This window comes from Triticum urartu, chromosome 3A (assembly GCF_056163025.1).
Source record: "Triticum urartu cultivar PI428250 chromosome 3A, HENAU_Tu73, whole genome shotgun sequence".
Lineage (NCBI taxonomy): Eukaryota > Viridiplantae > Streptophyta > Magnoliopsida > Poales > Poaceae > Triticum > Triticum urartu.
Window position 1 is genome coordinate 615,170,902 of NC_141875.1, and position 22,948 is coordinate 615,193,849.

Genomic DNA, 22,948 nt, shown 5'->3' on the forward strand with positions numbered 1-22,948 from the left:
ATCTATTCGATGTAATCTTGTTTTTGCGGTGTGTTTGTTGAGACCGATGAATTGTGGGTTTATGATCAAGTCTATCTATGAATAATATTTGAATCTTGTCTGAATTCTTTTATGTACGATTGGTTATCTTTGCAAGTCTCTTCGAATTATCATTTTGGTTTGGCCTACTAGATTGATCTTTCTTGCAATGGGAGAAGTGTTTAGCTTTGGGTTCAATCTTGCGATGTCCTTTCCCGGTGACAGTAAGGGCAGCACGGCACATATTGTATTTTTGCCATCGAGGATAACAAGGTGGGGTTTTCTTCATATTGCATGAGTCTATCCCTCTACATCATGTCATCTTGCTTAAGGCGTTACTATGTTTTTAACTTAATACTCTAGATGCATGCTGGATAGCGGTCGATGAGTGGAGTAATAGTAGTAGATGCATGCAGGAGTCGGTCTACTTGTCTCGGACGTGATGCCTATATACATGATCATGCCTAGATATTCTCATAATTATGCTCAATTCTGTCAATTGCTCAACAGTAATTTGTTCACCCACCGTAGAATACTTATGCTCTCGAGAGAAGCCACGAGTGAAACCTATGGCCCTCGGGTCTATCTTCATCATATTGTTCTCCTACTACTTTGCTATTTACTTTGCCTTTATTTGACTTTGCATATTTATCATAAAAATAGCAAAAATATTATCTTTACCATATCTATCAGATCTCACTCTCGTAAGTGGCCTCATAGGGATTGACAACCCCTATTTGCGTTGGTTGCGAGGATTTATTTGTTTTGTGCAGGTACGAGGGACTTGCACGTATTCTCCTATTGTTTTAATACCTTGGTTCTCAAAAACTGAGGGAAATACTTACGCTACTTTGCTGCATCATCCCTTCCTCTTCGGGGAAAACCAACGCAGTGCTCAAGAGGTAGCAAGAAGGATTTCTGGCGCCGTTGCCGGGGAGGTCTTCGCAAAAGTCAACATACCAAGTACCCATCACATACCCTAATCTCCCGCATTACATTATTTGCCATTTGCCTTTCGTTTTCCTCTCCCCCCACTTCACCCTTTCCGTTTTATTCGCCCTCTCTCTATCTTCCCTCTCTTTCTCTATTTGCCTCTGTTTGCTCATTTCTTGTTTGCTCGTATGGTTGGAATAGTTGTTTATTTATTACTAAACAGAGAACCTAAGATCTATGGATCCTCATCCACATGCTAATCTTTTTAAGAGATACAATTATGATGAACCAATTGCTAGTGATTTTTGTGCACAAGATTATCTTTATGAGGTTTTGCTTGAAATTCGTGAATCTGAAAAGTGTGATGAATTACTTTATGAAGCGATTCACGATAGATATTTGAATAAAAAGCATGATTGCAATGATTTTATTATAAATTCTATTTATGTAAATTGTGCTAATAATATGCAAAATCCTAAGCTTGGGGATGCTAGTTTTGCTATGTCCTCTACTTGTTGCAATGATCATGATTGGGGTGATTCTTCTTATGATCTTGAAAATTTATTTAAGCCCCATGATGAATATGAGATTGATTATAATGTTCGCAATAATATTGAAAGTGGGTTTGGAAGAAAGTCAACTTTAGATCCCACATATTTGGAGAATGTTCAATCTTATGAAGTTTTTGATAAAAGTGCGTTTGGAAAGGTCATGACTTTAGTTAATGTTAATCCCACTATTTTGGAAGTGTTGGGGAACGTAGCAATAATTCAAAATTTTCCTACATGTCACCAAGATCAATCTAGGAGATACTAGCAATGAGAGAGAGGGAGTGCATCTTCATACCCTTGAAGATCGCTAAGCGGAAGCGTTAAAGAGAACGGGGTTGATTGAGTCGTACTCGTCATGATCCAAATCACCGATGATCCTAGCGCCGAACGGACGACACCTCCGCGTTCAACACATGTACGGAACAGAGAGACATCTCCTCCTTCTTGATCCAGCAAGGGGAGAGGAGAGGTTGATGGAGATCCAGCAGCATGACGGCGTGGTGGTGGAAGCAGCGGGATCTCGGCAGGGCTTCGCCAAGCACCAACGAGAGGGAGAGGTGTCACGGAGGGAGAGGGAGGCGCCAGGGACTTGGGTGCGGCTGCCCTCCCTCCCTCCACTATATATAGGACCCCTAGGGGGCGCCGTCCCTAGGAGATCCAATCTCCAAGGGGGGCGGCGGCCAAGGGGGGATTGGCCCCCCAAGTCAGGTGGGGCGCCCCCACCCCAAGGGTTTCCATCCCTAGGCGCAGGGGGAGGCCCATGGGGGGCGCACCAGCCCACCAGGGGCTGGTTCCCGTCCCACTTCAGCCCATGGGGCCCTCCGGGATAGGTGGCCCCACCCGGTGGACCCCCGGGACCCTTCCGGTGGTCCTGGTACAATACCGATTACCCCTGAAACTTTCCCAATGGCCGAAACTAGACTTCCTATATATAAATCTTCACCTCCAGACCATTCTGGAACTCCTCGTGACGTCTGGGATCTCATCCGGGACTCCAAACAACTTTGGGGTTACCGCATACTAATATCTCTACAACCCTAGCATCACCGAACCTTAAGTGTGTAGACCCTATGGGTTCGGGAGACACGCAGACATGACCGAGACAACTCTCCGGTCAATAACCAACAGCGGGATCTGGATACCCATGTTGGCTCCCACATGTTCCACGATGATCTCATCGGATGAACCACGATGCCGAGGATTTAATCAATCCCGTATACAATTCCCTTTGTCTATCGGTACGATACTTGCCCGAGATTCGATCGTCGGTATCCCGATACCTCGTTCAATCTCGTTACCGGCAAGTCTCTTTACTCGTTCCGTAGCACATCATCCCGTGATAAACTCCTTGGTCACATTGTGCATATTATGATGATGTCCTACCGAGTGGGCCCAGAGATACCTCTCCGTTACACGGAGTGACAAATCCCAGTCTCGATTCGTGCCAACCCAACAGACACTTTCGGAGATACACGCAGTGCACCTTTATAGCCACCCAGTTACGTTGTGACGTTTGGTACACCCAAAGCATTCCTACGGTATCCGGGAGTTGCACAATCTCATGGTCTAAGGAAATGATACTTGACATTAGAAAAGCTTTAGCATACGATCTACACGATCTTGTGCTAGGCTTAGGATTGGGTCTTGTCCATCACATCATTCTCCTAATGATGTGATCCCATCATCAACGACATCCAATGTCCATGGTCAGGAAACCGTAACCATCTATTGATCAACGAGCTAGTCAACTAGAGGCTTACTAGGGACATGGTGTTGTCTATGTATCCATAGATGTATCTGAGTTTCCTATCAATACAATTCTAGCATGGATAATAAACGATTATTATGAACAAGGAAATATAATAATAACTAATTTATTACTGCCTCTAGGGCATATTTCCAACAGTCTCCCACTTGCACTAGAGTCAATAATCCAGTTCAGATCGCTATGTGATTAACACACAAGGTCACATCCCCATGTGACTAACACCCAAAGAGTTTACTAGAGTCAATAATCTAGTTCACATTACCATGTTATTAACACTCAATGAGTTCTGGGTTTGATCATGTTATGCTTGTGAGAGATGTTATAGTCAACGGGCCTGAACCTTTCAGATCCGTGTGTGCTTTACGAATCCCAATGTCATCTTGTAGATGCAGCTACCACGCTCTTTTTGGAGCTATTCCAAATAACTGTTCTACTATACGAATCCGGTTTACTACTCAGAATCATCCAGATTAGTGTCAAAGATTGCATCGGCGTAACCCTTTACGACGAACTCTTTTACCACCTCCATAATCGAGAAAATTCCTTAGTCCACTAGTTACCAAGGATAACCTTGACCGTTGTCTTGTGATCCATTCCTAGATCACACTTGTACCCCTTGACTGACTCAAGGCTTAGCACGCTTCAGGTGCGGTACACAACATTGCATACTTTAGAGCCTACGTCTAAAGCATAGGGGACGACCTTCGTCCTTTCTCTCTATTCTGCCGTGGTCAGGTCTTGAGTTTTACTCAATACTCATACCTTATAACACAGCCAAGAACTCCTTCTTTGCCGATCTATCTTTGAACTCCTTCAAAATTTTGTCATGGTATGTGTTCGTTTGAAAGTACTATTAAGCGATTTTGATCTATCCTTATAGATCTTGATGCTCAATGTTCAAGTAGCTTAATCCAGGTTTTCCATTAAAAAACACTTTTCAAATAACCCTATATGCTTTCCAGAAATTCTACATCATTTCTGATCAACAATATGTTAACAACACATACTCCTCAAAAATTCTATAGTGCTCCCACTCACTTCTTTGGAAATACAAGTTTCTCATAAACTTTGTATAAACCCAAAATCTTTGATCATCTCATCAAAGCGTACATTCCAATTCCAAGATGCTTACTCCAGTCCTTAGAAGGATTGCTGGAGCTTTGCATACTTGTTAGCATCTTTCAGGATTGACAAAACCTTCTGGTTGTATCACATACAACCTTTCCTCAAGAAAAATGTCGAGAAAACAATGTTTTGACATCCTATCTGCAAGATTTCATAAACAATGCAGTAACTGCTAACATAATTCCAACAGACTCTCAGCATCGCTATGAGTGAGAAAGTATCATCGTAGTCAACTCCTTGAACGTGTCGGGAAACATCTTAACGACAAGTCGAGCTCTCTTAATGGTGACACTTACCATCATTGTCTGTCTTCCTTTTAAAATACATCTGCACCCAACAGCCTTACGACCATCAAGTAGTTCTTTTCAAAGTCTATACTTTGTTTTATACAGGGATCCTCTCTCGGATTTTATGGCCTCGAGCCATTCGTCGGAATCCGGGCCCACCATCGCTTCTCCATAGATCGTAGGTTCATTGTTGTCTAGCAACATGACTTCCAAGACAGGATTACGTACCACTCTGATGTAGTACAAATCCTTGTCGACCTATGAGGTTTGGTAGTGACTTGATCCGAAGTTTTTTTATGATCACTATCATAAGCTTCCACTTCAATTGGTTTAGGTGCCACAGGAACAACTTTCTGTGCCCTGCTACACACTAGTTGAAGTGACGGTTCAATAACCTCATCAAGTCTCCACCATCCTCCCACTCAATTCTTTCGAGAAAAACTTTTCCTCGAGAAAGGACCCATTTCTAGAAACAATCACTTTTGCTTCCGGATCTGAAATAGGGGGTATACCCAACTATTTTGGGTATTCTATGAAGATGCATTTATCCGCTTTGGGTTCGAGCTTATCAGCCTGAAACTTTTTCACATAAGCATTGCAGCCCCAAACTTTTAAGAAACGACAACTTAGGTTTCTCTAAACCATAGTTCATACGGTGTCGTCTCAACGGAATTGTGTGGTGCCCTATTTAAAGTGAATGCGGTTGTCTCTAATTCCTAACCCATAAACGATAGTGGTAATTCGATAAGAGACATCATGGTATGCACCATATCCAATAGGGTGCAGTTATGATGTCCGGACACACCATCACACTATGGTGGTCCAGGCGGTATTAGTTGTGAAACAATTTCCACAATATCTTAATTGTGTGCCAAACTCGTAACTCAAATATTCATCTCTATGATCATATCATAGACATTTTATCATCTTGTCACGACGATCTTCAACTTCACTCTGAAATTACTTAAACCTTTCAATAATTCAGACTTGTGTTTCATCCAGTAAATATACTCAGCATCTACTCAAATCATATGTGAAGTAAGAACATAATGATATCCACTGCGTGCCTCAGCACTTATTGGACTGCACACATCAAAATGTATTACTTCCAACAAGTTGCTTTCTTGTTCCATCTTACTAAAAACGAGGCATTTCAGTCATCTTGCCCATGTGGTATGATATGCATGTCTCAAGTGATTCAAAATCACGTGAGTCCAAACGATCCATCTGCATGGAGTTTCTTCATGCATATCTACCAATAGACATGGTTCGCATGTCTCAATCTTTTGAAAACGAGTGAGTCCAAAGATCTATCAATATGGAGCTTCTTCATGCGTTTTATACCAATATGACTCAAATGGCAGTGCCACAAGTATGTGGTACTATCATTACTATCTTATATCTTTTGGCATGAACATGTGTATCACTACTATCGAGATTCAATGAACCATTCATTTTTAGGTGCAATACCATTGAAGGTATTATTCAAATAAACAGAGTAACCATTATTCTCCTTAAATGAATAACCGTATTGCGATAAACATAATCCAATCATGTCTGTGCTCAACGCAAACACCAAATAACAATTATTTAGGTTTAACACCAATCTCGATGGTAGAGGGAGCATGTGATGCTTGATCATATCAACCTTGGAAACACTTCCAACACATATCGTCATATCACCTTCAGCTAGTCTCCGTTTATTCCGTAGCCTTTTATTTCGAGTTACTAACACTTAGCAACTGAACCAGTATTTTAATACCTTGGTGCTACTAGGAGTACTAGTAAAGTACACATTACTATAACGTATATCCAAAATACTTTTGTCGACCTTGCCAGCCTTCTCATCTACCAAGTATCTAGGGTAGTTCTGCTTCAATGACCATTCCCCTCATTACAGAAGCACTTACTCTCGGGTTTGGTTCAACCTTGGGTTTCTTCACTAGAGCAGCAACTGATTTGCCGTCTCATGAAGTATCCCTTCTTTCCCTTGCCCTTCTTGAAACTAGTGGTTTAACCATCAACAATTGATGCTCCTACTTGATTTCTACTTTCGCGGTGTCAAACATCGCGAATTGCTCAAGGATCATCATGTCTATCCCTGATATGTTATAGTTCATCACGAAGCTTCAATAGCATGGTGGCAGTGACTATGGAGAATCATCACTATCTCATCTGGAAGATTAACTCCCACTCGATTCAAGCGATTGTAGTATTCAGACAATCTGAGCACATGCTCAACGATCGAGCTTTTCTCCCTTAGTTTGCAGGCTTAAGAAACTTGTCAGAGGTCTCATACCTCTTGACGTGGGCACTAGTCTGAAATCCCAATTTCAGTCTTTGGAACATCTCATATGTTCTGCAACGTTTCAAAAACGTCTTTGGTGCCACAATTCTAAACCGTTAGTATTACGCACTGAACTATCACGTAGTCATCAAAACGTGTATGTCAGATGTTTCCCAACATCTACAGACGACGCTCGAGGTTCAACGCACTGAGCGGTGCATTAAGGACATAGCCCTTCTGTGCAGCAACGAGGACAATCCTCAGTTCACGGACCCAGTCCGCATAATTGCTACTGTCAACTCTCAACTAAATTTTCTCTAGGAACATAACTAAAACAGTAGAACCAAAATGTGAGCTACGACATAATTTCAAAGACCTTTTGACTATGTTCATGATAATTAAGTTCATCTAATCAAATTATTCAATGAACTCCCACTTAGATAGACATCCCTCTAGTCATCTAAGTGATACCTGATCCGAGTCAACTAGGCCGTGTCCGATCATCACGTGAGACAGACTAGTCATCGTCGGTGAACATCTTCATGTTGATCATATCCACTATACGACTCATGTTCGACCTTTCAGTCTTCCGTGTTTCGAGGCCATGTCTGTACATGCTAGGCTTGTCAAGTCAACCTAAGTGTTTCGCATGTGTAAATCTGGCTTACACCCGTTGTATGCGAATGTTAGAATCTATCACACCCGATCATCACGTGGTGCTTCGAAACAACGAACCTTCACAACGGTGCATAGTTAGGGGGAACACTTTTCTTGAAATTTCGGCGAGGGATCATCTTATTTATGCTACCGTCGTTCTAAGCAAATAAGATGTAAAAACATGACAAACATCACATGCAAATCATAAAGTGACATGATATGGCCAATATCATCTTGTGCCTTTGATCTCCATCTTCGAGGCACGGCATGAACACCATCGTTACCAGCATGACACCATGATCTCCATCATCATGATCTCCATCATTGTGTCTTCATGAAGTTGCCTCGCCAACTATTACTTCTACTACTACGGCTAACGGTTAGCAATAAAGTAAAGTAATTACATGGCGTTTTCATTGACACGCAGGTCATAAATAAATTAAGACAACTCATATGGCTCCTGCCGGTTGTCATACTCATCGACATGCAAGTCGTGATTCCTATTACAAGAACATGATCAATCTCATACATCATATATATCATTCATCACATCCTTTTGGCCATATCACATCACATAGCATACCCTGCAAAAACAAGTTAGACGTCCTCTAATTGTTGTTGCATGTTTTACGTGGCTGCTGTGGGTTTCTAGCAAGAACGTTTCTTACCTACGCAAAACCACAACGGTGATATGCCAATTGCTATTTACCCTTCATAAGGACCCTTTTCATCGAATCCGATCCGACTAAAGTGGGAGAGACAGACACTCGCCAGCCACCTTATGCATCAAGTGCATGTCAGTCGGTGGAACCTGTCTCACGTAAGTGTACGTGTAAGGTCGGTCCGGGCCGCTTCATCCCACAATGCCGCCGGATCAATATAATACTAGTAACGGCAAGCAAATTGAACAAATCATCGCCCACAACTGCTTTGTGTTCTACTCGTGCATAGAATCTACGCATAGACCTAGCTCATGATGCCACTGTTGGGGAACGTAGCAATAATTCAAAATTTTCCTACGTGTCACCAAGATCAATCTAGGAGATACTAGCAACGAGAGAGAGGGAGTGCATCTTCATACCCTTGAAGATCGCTAAGCGGAAGCGTTCAAGAGAACGGTGTTGATGGAGTCGTACTCGTCGTGATCCAAATCACCGATGATCCTAGCGCCGAACGGACGGCACCTCCGCATTCAACACACGTACGGAACGGAGAGATGTCTCCTCCTTCTTGATCCAGCAAGGGGAGAGGAGAGGTTGATGGAGATCTAGCAGCACGACGGCGTGGTGGTGGAAGCAGCGGGATCTCGACAGGGCTTCGCCAAGCACCAACGAGAGGGAGAGGTGTCACAGAGGGAGAGGGAGGCGCCAGGGACTTGGGTGCGGCTGCCCTCCCTCCCCCCACTATATATAGGACCCCTAGGGGGGCGCCAGCCCTAGCAGATCCAATCTCCAAGGGGGGGTGGCGGCCAAGGGGGGACTTGCCCCCCAAGTCAGGTGGGGCGCCCCCCATCCCTAGGGTTTCCAACCCTAGGCACAGGGGGAGGCCCATGGGGGGCGTACCAGCCCACCGGGGGCTGGTTCCCCTCGCACTTCAGCCCATGGGGCCCTCCGGGATAGGTGGCCCCACCCGGTGGACCCCGGGACCCTTCCGGTGGTCCCGGTACAATACCGATTACCCCTGAAACTTTCCCGATGGCCGAAACTGGACTTCCTATATATAAATCTTCAACTCCAGACCATTCCAGAACTCCTCGTGACGTCCGGGATCTCATCCGGGACTCCGAACAACTTTTGGGTTACCGCATACTAATATCTCTACAACCCTAGCGTCACCGAACCTTAAGTGTGTAGACCCTACGGGTTCGGGAGACACGCAGACATGACCGAGACGACTCTCCGGTCAATAACCAACAGCGGGATCTGGATACCCATGTTGGCTCCCACATGTTCCACGATGATCTCATCGGATGAACCACGATGTCGAGGATTTAATCAATCCTGTATACAATTCCCTTTGTCTATCGGTACGCTACTTGCCCGAGATTCGATCGTCGGTATCCCGATACCTCGTTCAATCTCGTTATCGGCAAGTCTCTTTACTCGTTCCGTAACTCATCATCCCGTGATCAACTCCTTGGTCACATTGTGCATATTATGATGATGTCCTACCGAGTGGGCCCAGAGATACCTCTCCGTTACACGGAGTGACAAATCCCTGTCTCGATTCATGCCAACCCAACAGACACTTTCGGAGATACCCGCAGTGCACCTTTATAGCCACCCAGTTACGTTGTGACGTTTGGTACACCCAAAGCATTCCTACGGTATCCGGGAGTTGCACAATCTCATGGTCTAAGGAAATGATACTTGACATTAGAAAAGCTTTAGCATACGAACTACACGATCTTGTGCTAGGCTTAGGATTGGGTCTTGTCCATCACATCATTCTCCTAATGATGTGATCCCATCATCAACGACATCCAATGTCCATGGTCAGGAAACCGTAACCATCTATTGATCAACGAGCTAGTCAACTAGAGGCTTACTAGGGACATGGTGTTGTCTATGTATCCACACATGTATCTGAGTTTCCTATCAATACAATTCTAGCATGGATAATAAACGATTATTACGAACAAGGAAATATAATAATAACTAATTTATTATTGCCTCTATGGCATATTTCCAATAGGAAGAGTGTCAACTTTGCATGCATGTGGATCATGTTGAAAATACTCTATGTGATAGCTATTTTGTTGAATTTGCTTATGATCCCACATGTAATTATTATAAGTGAGGAAAATATGGTTGTAGAAATTTTCATGTTACTAAATTACCTCTCGTTATGTTGAGATTGCTATTGTTTCTTTCCTCTTCCTTGCATATGCTAGTTTTTGCTTGCCTTGATACTTTGTTCGCCTATAAGATGCCTATGCATAGGAAGTATGTTAGACTTAGATGTGTTTGTCATGTGTTTTATGATGCTCTCTTTGTGCTTCAATTCTAGTCTTTCATGTGAGTATCGTTGAAATAGTATGCCTAGCTATAAGGCTTTCAAGAAAAGCGCTTGTTGGGAGACAACCCAATATTTTTCCTTGCTGTTATTTAATAAATAATTTATCTAGCCTCTATTTTAGTTGTGTTTTTGTGTTTAATTAGTGTTTGTGCCAAGTAGAACCGTTGGGAAGACTTGGGGAAAGTTTTGTTGAACTTGCTGTAAATAACAGAAACTTTAGCACTCACGAGAACTGCTGCCATTTTTATTTGGAGAGTGATACTTAGTTAGTTATTTTTTAAGATTGTTTAATAGATAAATTCCTCACGTACAGAAATTTATTTTAGAATTTTTGGGGTTCCAGATCTTGCGCTAGCTACAGATTACTACAGACTGTTCTGTTTTTGACAGAATCTGTTTTTCGTGTGTTGTTTGCTTATTTTGATGAATCTATGGCTAGTAAAATAGTTTATAAACCATAGAGAAGTTGGAATGCAGTAGGTATAACACCAATATAAATGAATAATGAGTTCATTACATTACCTTGAAGTGGTCTTTTGTTTTCTTTCGCTAACGGAGCTCACGAGATTTTCTACTTTAAGTTTTGTGTTGTGAAGTTTTCAAGTTTTGGGTAAAGATTTGATGGATTATGGAACAAGTAGTGGCAAGAGCCTAAGCTTGGGGATGCCCATGGCACCCCCAAGATAATCTAAGGACACCTAAAATCCAAAGCTTGGGGATGCCCCGGAAGGCATCCCCTCTTTCGTCTACTTCTATCGGTAACTTTACTTGGAGCTATATTTTTATTCACCACATGATATGTGTTTTGCTTGGAGCGTCTTGTATTATTTGAGTATTATTTGTTAGTTTACCACAATCATCCTTGCTGTACACACCTTTTGAGAGAGCCATACATAATTTGGAATTCGTTAGAATACTCTATGTGCTTCGCTTATATCTTTTGAGTCATATAATTTTGCTCTAGTGCTTCACTTATATCTTTTAGAGCACGGTGGTAGATTTGTTTTATAGAAACTATTGATCTCTCATGCTTCACTTAGATTATTTTGAGAGTCTTAAATAGCATGGTAATTTTCTTAAAATTCTAATATGCTTGGTATACAAGATTAATAATAAAACTTTCTTATGAGTGTGTTGAATACTATGATAAGTTTGATACTTGATAATTGTTTTGAGATATGAAGATGGTAATATTAAAGTTGTGCTAGTTGAGTAGTTGTGAATTTGAGAAATACTTGTGTTGAGGTTTGTGATTCCCGTAGCATGCACGTATGGTAAACCATTATGTGATGAAGTCGGAGCATGATTTATTTTTTTGATTGTCTTCCTTATGAGTGGCGGTCGGGGACGAGCGATGGTATTTTCCTACCAATCTATCCCCCGAGGAGCATGCGTGTAATAATTTGCTTTGATAACTTGTAGATTTTTGCAATAAGTATATGAGTTCTTTATGACTAATGTTGAGTCCATGGATCATATGCACTCTCACCCTTCCACCTTTGCTAGCCTCTCTAATACCGCGCACTTTTCGCCGGTATCATACACCCACCATATACCTTCCTCAAAACAGCCACCATACCTACCTATTATGGCCTTTCCATAGTCATTCCGAGATATATTGCCATGCAACTTTCCATCGTTCCGTTTCTTATGACACACTTCATCATTGTCATATTGCTTAGCATGATCATGTAGTTGACATCGTATTTGTGGCAAAGTCACCGTTCATAATTCTTTCATACATGTCACTCATGAGTCATTGCATATCCTGGTACACCGCCGGAGGCATTCATATAGTGTCATATTTTGTTCTAAGTATCGAGTTGTAATTTTTGAGTTGTAAGAAAAATAAAAGTGTGATGATCATCATTATTAGAGCATTGTCCCAGTGAGAAAGGATGATGGAGACTATGATTCCCCCACAAGTCGGGATGAGACTCCGGACGAAAAAAAGAGGCCATAAAAAAAGAGAAAAGGCCCAAATAAAAAAATGAGAGAAAAAGAGAGAAGGGGCAATGCTACTATCCTTTTACCACACTTGTGCTTCAAAGTAGCACCATGATCTTCATAATAGAGAGTCTCTCATGTTATCACTTTCATATACTAGTGGGAATTTTTCATTATAGAATTTGGCTTGTATATTCCAATGATGGGCTTCCTCAAAATGCCCTAGGTCTGCATGAGCAAGCAAGTTGGATGCACACCCACTTAGTTTCTTTTCGAGCTTTCAAATACTTATAGCTCTAGTGCATCCGTTGCATGGCAATCCCTACTCACTCACATTGATATCTATTGATGGGCATCTCCATAGCCCATTGATATGCCTAGTTGATGTGAGACTATCTTCTCCCTTTTTGTCTTCTCCACAACCACCACTCTATTCCACCTATAGTGCTATGTCCATGGCTCACGCTCATGTATTGCGTGAAAATTGAAAAAGTTTTGAGAATGTCAAAAGTATGAAACAATTGCTTGGCTTGTCATCGGGGTTGTGCATGATTTAAATATTTTGTGTGCTGAAGATGGAGCATAACTAGACTATATGATTTTGTAGGGATAACTTTCTTTGGCCATGTTATTTTGAGAAGACATAATAGCTTAGTAAGTATGCTTGAAGTATTATTATTTTTATGTTAATGTGAACTTTTGTCTTGAATCTTTCGGATCTGAATATTCATACCACAATTAAGAAGAATTACATTAAAATTATGCCAAGTAGCACTCCGCATCAAAATTCTGTTTTTATCATTTACCTACTCGAGGACGAGCAGGAATTAAGCTTGGGGATGCTTGATACGTCTCCAACATATCTATAATTTTTGATTGCTCCATGCTATATTATCTAACATTATTGGGCTTTATTATCCACTTTTATATTATTTTTGGGACTAACCTATTAACCAGAGGCCTAGCCCAGAATTGCTGTTTTTTTGCCTGTTTTAGGGTTTCAAAGAAAAGGAATATCAAACGGAGGCCAAACGGAATGAAACCTTTAGGAACGTGATTTTCTCATCGAATACAACTCAGGAGACTTGGACCCTACGCCAAGGCACGTAACAGGAGGCCATGAGGTAGGGCGGCGCACCTTACCCTACAAGGCGTGCCCCCGCTCTCGTGGGCCCCCTGTTGCTCCACCGACGTACTTCTTCCTCCTATATATATCCACGTACCCCCAAACGATCAGAACAGGAGCCAAAACCCTAATTCCACCGCCGTAACTTTCTGTATGCACGAGATCCCATCTTGGGGCCTGTTCCGGGCCGCTTCATCCAACAATACCGTCAAATCAAAGTAAGACGTTGGTGGTAAGCAGTATGACTATTATCGCGCACAACTCTTTGTGTTCTACTCATGCATAAAACATCTACACATAGACCTGGCTCGGATGCCACTATTGGGGAACGCAGTATTTCAAAAAAATTCCTACGATCACGCAGGATATATCTTGGAGATGCATAGCAACGAGAGGGGATAGGGTGTCTGCATACCCTCATAGACCGAAAGCGTAAGCGTTTAGTAACGCGGTTGATGTAGTCGAACGTCTTCATGATCCAACCGATCCTAGCACCGAACGTAAGGCACCTCCGTGTTCAGCACACGTTCAGCATGATGCCGTCCCTCGATCTCTTGATCCAGTTGAGGACGACGGAGAGTTCCGTCAGCACGACGGCATGGTGACGGTGATGATGAAGCTACCGGCGCAGGGCTTCGCCTAAGCACTATGACGATATGACCGAGGTGGTAAACTTTGGAGGGGGGCACCGCACACGGCTAAGAGATGTCTGTTGTGCCTTTGGGGTGCCCCCCACCTTCGTATATAAAGGGGGGAGGAGGAGGCCGCCCCCCTAGGGGCGCGCCAAGTGTGGGGAGTCCTACTAGGACTCCCTAGTCCTAGTAGGATTCCCCTTCTCCTTTTTTCCTTTTCCGGAGTAACAAAAAGGGGAAAGAGAGAAGGAGTGGGAGAGGGAAAGTGGGGCACCGCCCCCACCCCTTGTCCAATCCGGATTGGCAAGGGGGGACGCCACCTCCTAGCCGGCCCTCCCTTTTCTCCACTAAGTCCCATGATGGCCCATTAACTTCCCGGGGGGTTCCGGTAACCCCCGGTACTCCGAAACTTCCCGAAACCATTCCGGTGTCCGAATGTAACCTTCCAATATATGAATCTTTACCTCTCAACCATTTCGAGACTCCTTGTCATGTCCGTGATCTCATTTGGAACTCCAAACAAACTTCGGTCATCAAATCACTTAACTCATAATACAAATCGTCATCGAACGTTAAGCGTGCGGACCCTACGGGTTCGAGAACTATGTAGACTGAAGGAAATATGCCCTAGAGGCAATAATAAAGTTGTTATTTATATTTCCTTATATCATTATAAATGTTTATTATTCATACTTGAATTTTATTAACCGGAAACTTAGTACATGTGTGAATACATAAACAAACAGAGTGTCACTAGTATGCCTCTACTTGACAGGCTCGTTAATCAAAGATGGCTAAGTTTCCTAGCCATTGACAAAGAGTTGTCATTTGATAAGCGGGATCACATTATTAGAGACTGATGTGATTGACTTGACCCATCCGTTAGCTTAGCACGATGATCGTTACAGTTTCATTGCTACTGCTTTCTTCATGACTTATACATGTTCCTCCGACTATGAGATTATGCAACTCCCGAATATTGGAGGAACACCTTGTGTGCTATCAAACGTCACAACGTAACTGGGTGATTATAAAGATGCTCTACAGGTGTCTCTGATGGTGTTTGTTGAGTTGGCATAGATCAAGATTAGGATTTGTCACTCCGAGTATCGGAGAGGTATCTGTGGGCCCTCTCGGTAATGCACATCACTATAAGCCTTGCAAGCAATGTGACTAATGAGTTAGTTACGGGATGATGCATTACGAAACGAGTAAAGGGACTTTCCGGTAATGAGATTGAACTAGGTATTGAGATACTGACGATCGAATCTCGGGCAAGTAACATACCGATGACAAAGGGAACAACGTATATCGTTATGCGGTTTGACCGATAAATATTGTCGGGGGGATGAACCCCAGGCAGGAAACGGAACCCGGATCCTTTTCAAAAACAACTCTTTGCTCTACTGGTCGGGGTGAAGATACCCTGAACAAGCCCCTCAGAGGATTACTTTCCATAGTAACAAGTGACAGTAAATTTCAGCACACTATATATATTTTTCCTTACCAAATTCCACCTACCAAAGGCACTTCACTCCCCGGCAACAGCGCCAGAAAAGAGTCTTGATGACCCACAAGTATAGGGGATCTATCGTAGTCCTTTCGATAAGTAAGAGTGTCGAACCCAACGAGGAGCAGAAAGGAAATGATAAGCGGTTTCCAAAAGGGTATTCTCTGCAAGTACTGAAATAAGTGGTAGCAGATAGTTTTGTGATAGGATAATTTGTAACGAGCAACAAGTAACAAAAGTAAATAAAGTGCAGCAAGGTGGCCAAAATCTTTTTGTAGCAAAGGACAAGCCTAGACAAACTCTTATATAGAGAAAAGCGCTCCCGAGGACACATGGGAATATCGTCAAGCTAGTTTTCATCACGCTCATATGATTCGCGTTCGGTACTTTGATAATTTGGTATGTGGGTGGACCGGTGCTTGGGTACTGCCCTTACTTGGACAAGCATCCCACTTATGATTAACCTCTATTGCAAGCATCCGCAACTACAACAAAATTATTAAGGTAAACCTAACCATAGCATGAAACATATGGATCCAAATCAGCCCCTTATGAATTAACGCATAAACTAGGGTTTAAGCTTCTGTCACTCTAGCAACCCATCATCTATTTATTACTCCCCAATGCCTTTCTCTAGGCCCAAACAATGGTGAAGTGTCATGTAGTCGACGTTCACATAACACCACTAGAGGAGAGACAACATACATCTCATCAAAATATCGAACGAATACCAAATTCACATGACTACTAATAGCAAGACTTCTCCCATGTCCTCAGGAACAAAAGTAACTACTCACAAAGCATAAACATTTTCATAATCAGAGGGGTATTAATATGCATATAGGATCTGAACATATGATCTTCCACCAATTAAACCAACCAGCATCAACTACAAGGAGTAATTAACACTACTAGCAACCTACTAGCACCAATCCCGGACTTGGAGACAAGAATAGGATACAAGAGATGAACTAGGGTTTGGAGAGGAGATGGTGTTGATGAAGATGTTGATGGAGATTGCCCTCTCCCGATGAGAGGAGCGTTGGTGATGACGGTGGCGATGATTTCCCCCTCCGGGAGGGAAGTTTCCCCGGCAGAACAGCTCCGCCAGAACCCTAGATTTGTTCCGCCAAGGTTCCGCCTCGTGGCGGTGGAGTTTCGTCCGAGAAGATGGCTTATTATTTTTTCCCATCGAAAGACTTCATATAGCAGAAGATGGCCACCGGAGGGCCACCAGGGGGCCCACGAGGTAGGGGGCGCACCCCCACCCTCGTGGGCAGGGTGTGGCCCCCCTGGTGAATTTCTTCCGCTGAGTATTTTTATATATTCTGAAAATGTCTTCCGTGAAGTTTCAAGACTTTTGGAGCTGTGCAGAATAGGTCTCTAATATTTGCGCCTTTTCCAGCCCAGAATCCCAGCTGTCGGCATTCTCCCTCTTTATGTAAACCTTGTAAAATAAGAGAGAATATGCATTAATATTGTGACATAATGTGTAATAACAGCCCATAATGCAATAAATATCGATATAAAAGCATGATGCAAAATGGACGTATCAGAATACAAGGTCAAGCTCAACCCGGAAAAATGCGTTTTCGGCGTCCCGGCCGGAAAGCTACTCAGCTTCCTCGTCTCATAGCGCGGCATTGAGGCAAACCCGGAGAAGATCAAGGCCATCGAGCGCATGCACAAGCCGGCTTGGCTGCACGATGTCCAGAAGTTCACCGACTGCTTGGCCTTGGTCAGCCGGTTTCTTACCCGGCTGGGCGAGAGGGCCTTGCCCCTGTATCAGCTGATGAAGAAGACAATGTCGTTCGAGTGGAACAACTAGGCGGACGAAGCCTGCTGGGATCTCAAACACATGCTCTCCACCGCACCTGTCCTGGCCGCCCCGGCCGAGAAGGAGTCGTTGTTGCTCTATGTCGCCGCGACCTCGCGGTCGGTCATCACGGTGATGGTGGTCGAGCGACCAGAGAAGGACAAGGTTCAAGTCGTCCAGCGTCCCATCTACTACCTGAGCGAGGTGCTCTCCGCCTCGAAGCAAAACTACCCGCACTACCAGAAGATGTGTTACGGCGTGTACTTCACTGCCAAGAAGCTGAAGCACTACTTCCAAGAGCATGTCTTCACCGTGGTCAGCACGGACCCTCTCGGCGATATCATCGGGTGCCGGGATGCCTCTGGCCGGGTCGCCAAGTGGGCGATCGAGCTAGCCGGCCACACCATCTTCTACGATCCCCGCACCACGATCAAGTCCCAGGCTTTGGCCGACTTCCTCGTCGACTGGACTAAGACCCAGTACCTACCACCGCCGCCAGACTCGACGCACTGGCGCATGCACTTCGACGTCGAAGATGCGACTCGGCATGGGGGCCGGCATCGTGCAGTCCTCCCCCAAGGGCGACCGGCTCAAGTATGCGCTACAGATCCACTTTGCCGCCTCCAACAACGTCGCCGAGTACGAAGCCCTTGTGCACGGCCTCCGGCTTGCCAAGGAACTCGGCATCCGGTGAATCATGTGCTTCGTCAACTCGGACCTGGTAGTCGAGCAGTGCTCCGGCGAGTGGGGCGCCCACGACTCCAACATGGAGAGCTACCACTTCCTCCTCCAGAAGCTGTCCGGATTCTTCAAAGGCTGCGAGTTCCTCCACGTCCCGTGCGCGGAGAGTGAAGCGGCCGACATGCTCGCCAAAATCGCCTCATCCCGGTAGTCCATTCCGTCCGGTGTCTCTCTCGAGCACCTGCACAAGCCGTCCGTCAAGCCGTCTCCGGACTCCGAGTCCATCCATGTCCCATACGACCCGACCGCGCCTCAACCCGGCCCGGGGACTGCTCCGACCGACCTAGTCGCGCCTCAACCCGGCCCGGGGTCTGCTCCAGTCAGCTCGACCACACCCCAACCCAGCCCTGGGGCCGCTGAACCCGGCTAGCGGGCTGCCACCCCGGAACCCGTCGCGATGGCCATCCTCACCAGGGTCGCGGCACCATCCTAGGCCCTGCCCATTTCAGAGTTCCTAGAAAATGGGGTCCTCCCCATGGACGAGACCGTAGCTCGACAAGTACAGCGTCGAGCGTCCGCCTACAGCATCATCAACAACGAACTCGTCAAGCGCAGCTCCACCGCGCGTGTTCCAGCGCTGCATCGAACAAGACAAGGGCATTGAGATCCTCATCGACATACACCAGGGCGAGTGCGGGCACCATGCCGCCTCGCGGTCCCTGGTGACCAAGGCTTTCCACCATGGTTTCTACTGGCCCACGACCCTCGAAGACGCCGAGTCGCTCATCCTCAAGTGCGAGGGATACCAATGCTTCAGCAAGCGTAGCCACCAGCCGGCGTCGGCGCTCCGGACCATCCCGATTGTCTGGCTCTTCATGGTCTGGGGACTCGACATGGTGGGACCCTACAAGACCGCTCGAGGCAGCATGGTGCACTTGCCGGTAGCGGTGGACAAATACACCAAGTGGATCGAGGCAAGGCTGATCAAGAAGCTGGACGGTCCAACGGCCGTTCGATTTATCAAGGACATTGCGGTGCGCTACGGCATGCCGAACAGCATCATCACGGACAACGGCACCAACTTCGCCAAGGGCGCACTCGCGCAGTACTGCTCCGTCTCTGGCATCCGCCATGACCTGGCCTCCATTGCACATCCGTAGTCCAACGACCAGGTCGAGCGGGCCAACGGCCTCATACTATCCGGCATCAAGCCGCGGCTCGTCGAGCCGCTCGTCCGCTCCCCCGGCAGCTGGCTCAGCGAGTTGCTGGCTGTTCTCTGGAGTCTCTGCACCACGCCCAACCGGTCAACCGGGTTCACCCCATTCTTTCTCGTCTATGGAGCAGAAGCCGTCATCCCGACCGACGTCGAGTTCGACTCGCCGCGCTTCACGATGTACATGGAAGCCAAAGCAAAAGAAGCCCACGAAGACGGTGTTGACTTGCTCGAAGAAGCACGTCTCCAAGCACTCAGTCGCTCATCCATCTACCAGCAAGGTCTGAGGCACTACCACAGCAGGAAGATCAAGCCCCTCGCTTTTCGAGAGGGAGTCCTCGTCCTCCGACTCGTCCTGCAGCAGACTAGCCAGCACAAGCTGTCCTCCCCATGGGAGGGCCCCTTCATCGTCAGCAAGGCCCTATGCGATCACAATGCCTACTACCTCATCGACCCCCGCAAGTCGAACAAGCACAAGAGAGACACAACCGCCGAAGAAACAACCCGGCCACGGAACGCGGAGCTACTTTGCCCGTTTTACAGTTAGCTGTGAACACGTATGTATCACCGTCTTTTGTGATCATCTCAAAACTATGGGGTCCCTGAACGACGCTCGGGGGCTACCCCTTTTGCGACCAAGCTATCATGTCTCTACATTTGTGCACCACTTTGAAACCTTAAGCCGAACCCAGCCACCGGGTCGATTCGCTCGACTCGGGGGTGATACGTCCATTTTGCATCATGCTTTTATATCGATATTTATTGCATTATGGGCTGTTATTTCATATTATGTCACAATACTTATGGTTATTCTCTCTTATTTTACAAGGTTTACATAAGGAGGGAGAATGCCGGCAGCTGGAATTCTGGGCTGGAAAAGGAGCAAATATTAGAGACCTATTCTGCACAACTCCAAAAGTCCTGAAACTCCATGGAATACCTTATAATAAATAATGAAAAATCCTCGCCAAAGATGAAGACCAGGGGGCCCACACCCTTCTCACGAGGGTGGGGAGGCCTAGGGCGCGCCCCCTACCTCATGGGCCCCCTGGTGGCTCTCCGATGACCATCTTCTCCTATATGAAGTCTTTCGTCGAGAAAAAACTAAGGGGCAACCTTTCGGGACAAAACTCCGCCGCCACGAGGCGGAACCTTGGCGGATCCAATCTAGAGCTCCGGCAGAGCTGTTCTGCCAGGGAAACTTCCCTCCCGGAGGGGGAAATCATCGCCATCATCATCACCAATGCTCCTCTCATCGGGAGAGGGCAATCTCCATCAACATCTTCATCAGCGCCATCTCATCTCAAAACCCTAGTTCATCTCTTGTATCTGATTCTTGTCTTCAAGTCCGGGATTGGTGCTAGTAGGTTGCTAGTAGTGTTAATTACTCCTTGTAGTTGATGCTAGTTGGTTTAATTGGTGGAAGATCATATGTTCAGATCCTTTATGAATATTATTACCCCTCTGATTGTGAACATGAATATGCTTTTTGAGTAGTTACGTTTGTTCCTGAGGACAAGGGAGAAGTCTTGCTATTAGTAGTCATGTGAATTTGGTATTCGTTCGATATTTTGATAAGATTTATGTTGTCTAGTCTCTAGTGGTGTTATGTGAACGTCGACTACATAACACTTCACCATTATTTGGGCCTAGAGGAAGGCATTGGGAAGTAATAAGTAGATGATGGGTTGCTAGAGTGACAGAAGCCTCAACCCTAGTTTATGCGTTGCTTCGTAAGGGGCTGATTTGGATCCATATATTTCATGCTATGGTTAGGTTTACCTTAATACTTTTGTTGTAGTTGCGGATGCTTGCAATAGAGGTTAATCATAAGTGGGATGCTTGTTCAAGTAAGAACAGCACCCAAGCACCGGTCCACCCACATGTCAAATTATCAAAGTACCGAACGTGAATCATATGAACGTGACGAAAACTAGCTTGATGATATTCCCATGTGTCCTCAGGAGCGTTTTTCCTTATATAAGAGTTTGTCCATGCTTGTCCTTTGCTACAAAAAGGATTGGGCCACCTTGCTGCACTTTATTTACTTTTGTTACCTGTTGCTCGTTACAAATTATCTCATCACAAAACTATCTGTTACCACTCATTTCAGTACTTGCAAAGAATACCTTGCTGAAAGCCGCTTATCATTTCCTTCTAATCCTCGTTGGGTTCGACACTCTTACTTATCAAAAGGACTACGATAGTGTAACATCCCAAATTTTCAATTTGGAATGTTATACATTAGATCATCAATGCATATCATATTTCTTTTGCATTCTGGTTGATCCTAGAAATTCTACGCAACTCAATGACCCACGGAGAGAATTGGGGATTTCGTTATTTTCATATTTAAGTTTTCTCAAATTTTGAGAATAGGATCATTTGATTTTTGTGAACCGCCCCGCCGCCTGCGCTGCTGCCGCCGCCGCCGTCGTCGCCGCTGCTGCGTCGCCCCGCCGCCCCGCATAGCCACCGCCTCCGCCGGAGCCCCGCCCCGCCCGCCGGAGTACCTCGCCGAAGGTATACCCGCCGCCGTTCGCCGTTCGGTTTTTTTGGAAAAAAAAAGAAAAACCGCCTCGGTTTTTTTTTCGAAACCCTAGAACGGTTTATTTTTTTATGGTCTAGTTATTTAGTGAACGTTCACCGATCCGTTCACCGATCAGCAGAGTGTAACAAACTAATCATGATTAGCCGTGTCCCCGGTTATGGACATCTTGAGTATCTAGTACCTGGATTTTCATGTGAATCTCAACATGTTACTCTAAATTAATTTTGTTGGGTTATGTTTAATGATGGTGCTTAATTGGGATTGAGAATGCTGTCAACCATTCTCAATGTTTAACAACTACCATGTTAGTTAAATAAATTTATTCCTTTGAAGTAGGGAAAAATTGGCTTTACGCAAAAATTGTAACCATAGAGCTTTCCACCAGCCAAATATGCATATAGTATAGCGGTTTCATTCCATTACTCTCTATGTGTTACATTGCTAGCATATTCCATGTGCTGACCCGTTTTCGGGCTGCAACGTTAATGTTGCAGACTTTTCAGACGACGATTAAGGAGTTTTAGGTCGTGGTTCTATACTCAGTGATGCCGTTGGAGTTGATGGACTCACTTATCTTCCAAGCCTTCCGCTGTTATCATTATTAGATGGCCTTAAGCCATATTTATTGTAATAAGTTCTCTTTTGAGACACTCGATGTAATAAGTGTGTGATTGCTACTCTGCTATAAATCCTCCGAGTACTGTGTGGTGTCAGCATTACTGATCCAGGGATGACACCGAAGCACAGAGATCAGACTGCTTGAGGTCTGGTCGCTACAGAGATGGTATCAGAGCACACGCTGACTGTAGGACACGACCACTAAGCTAA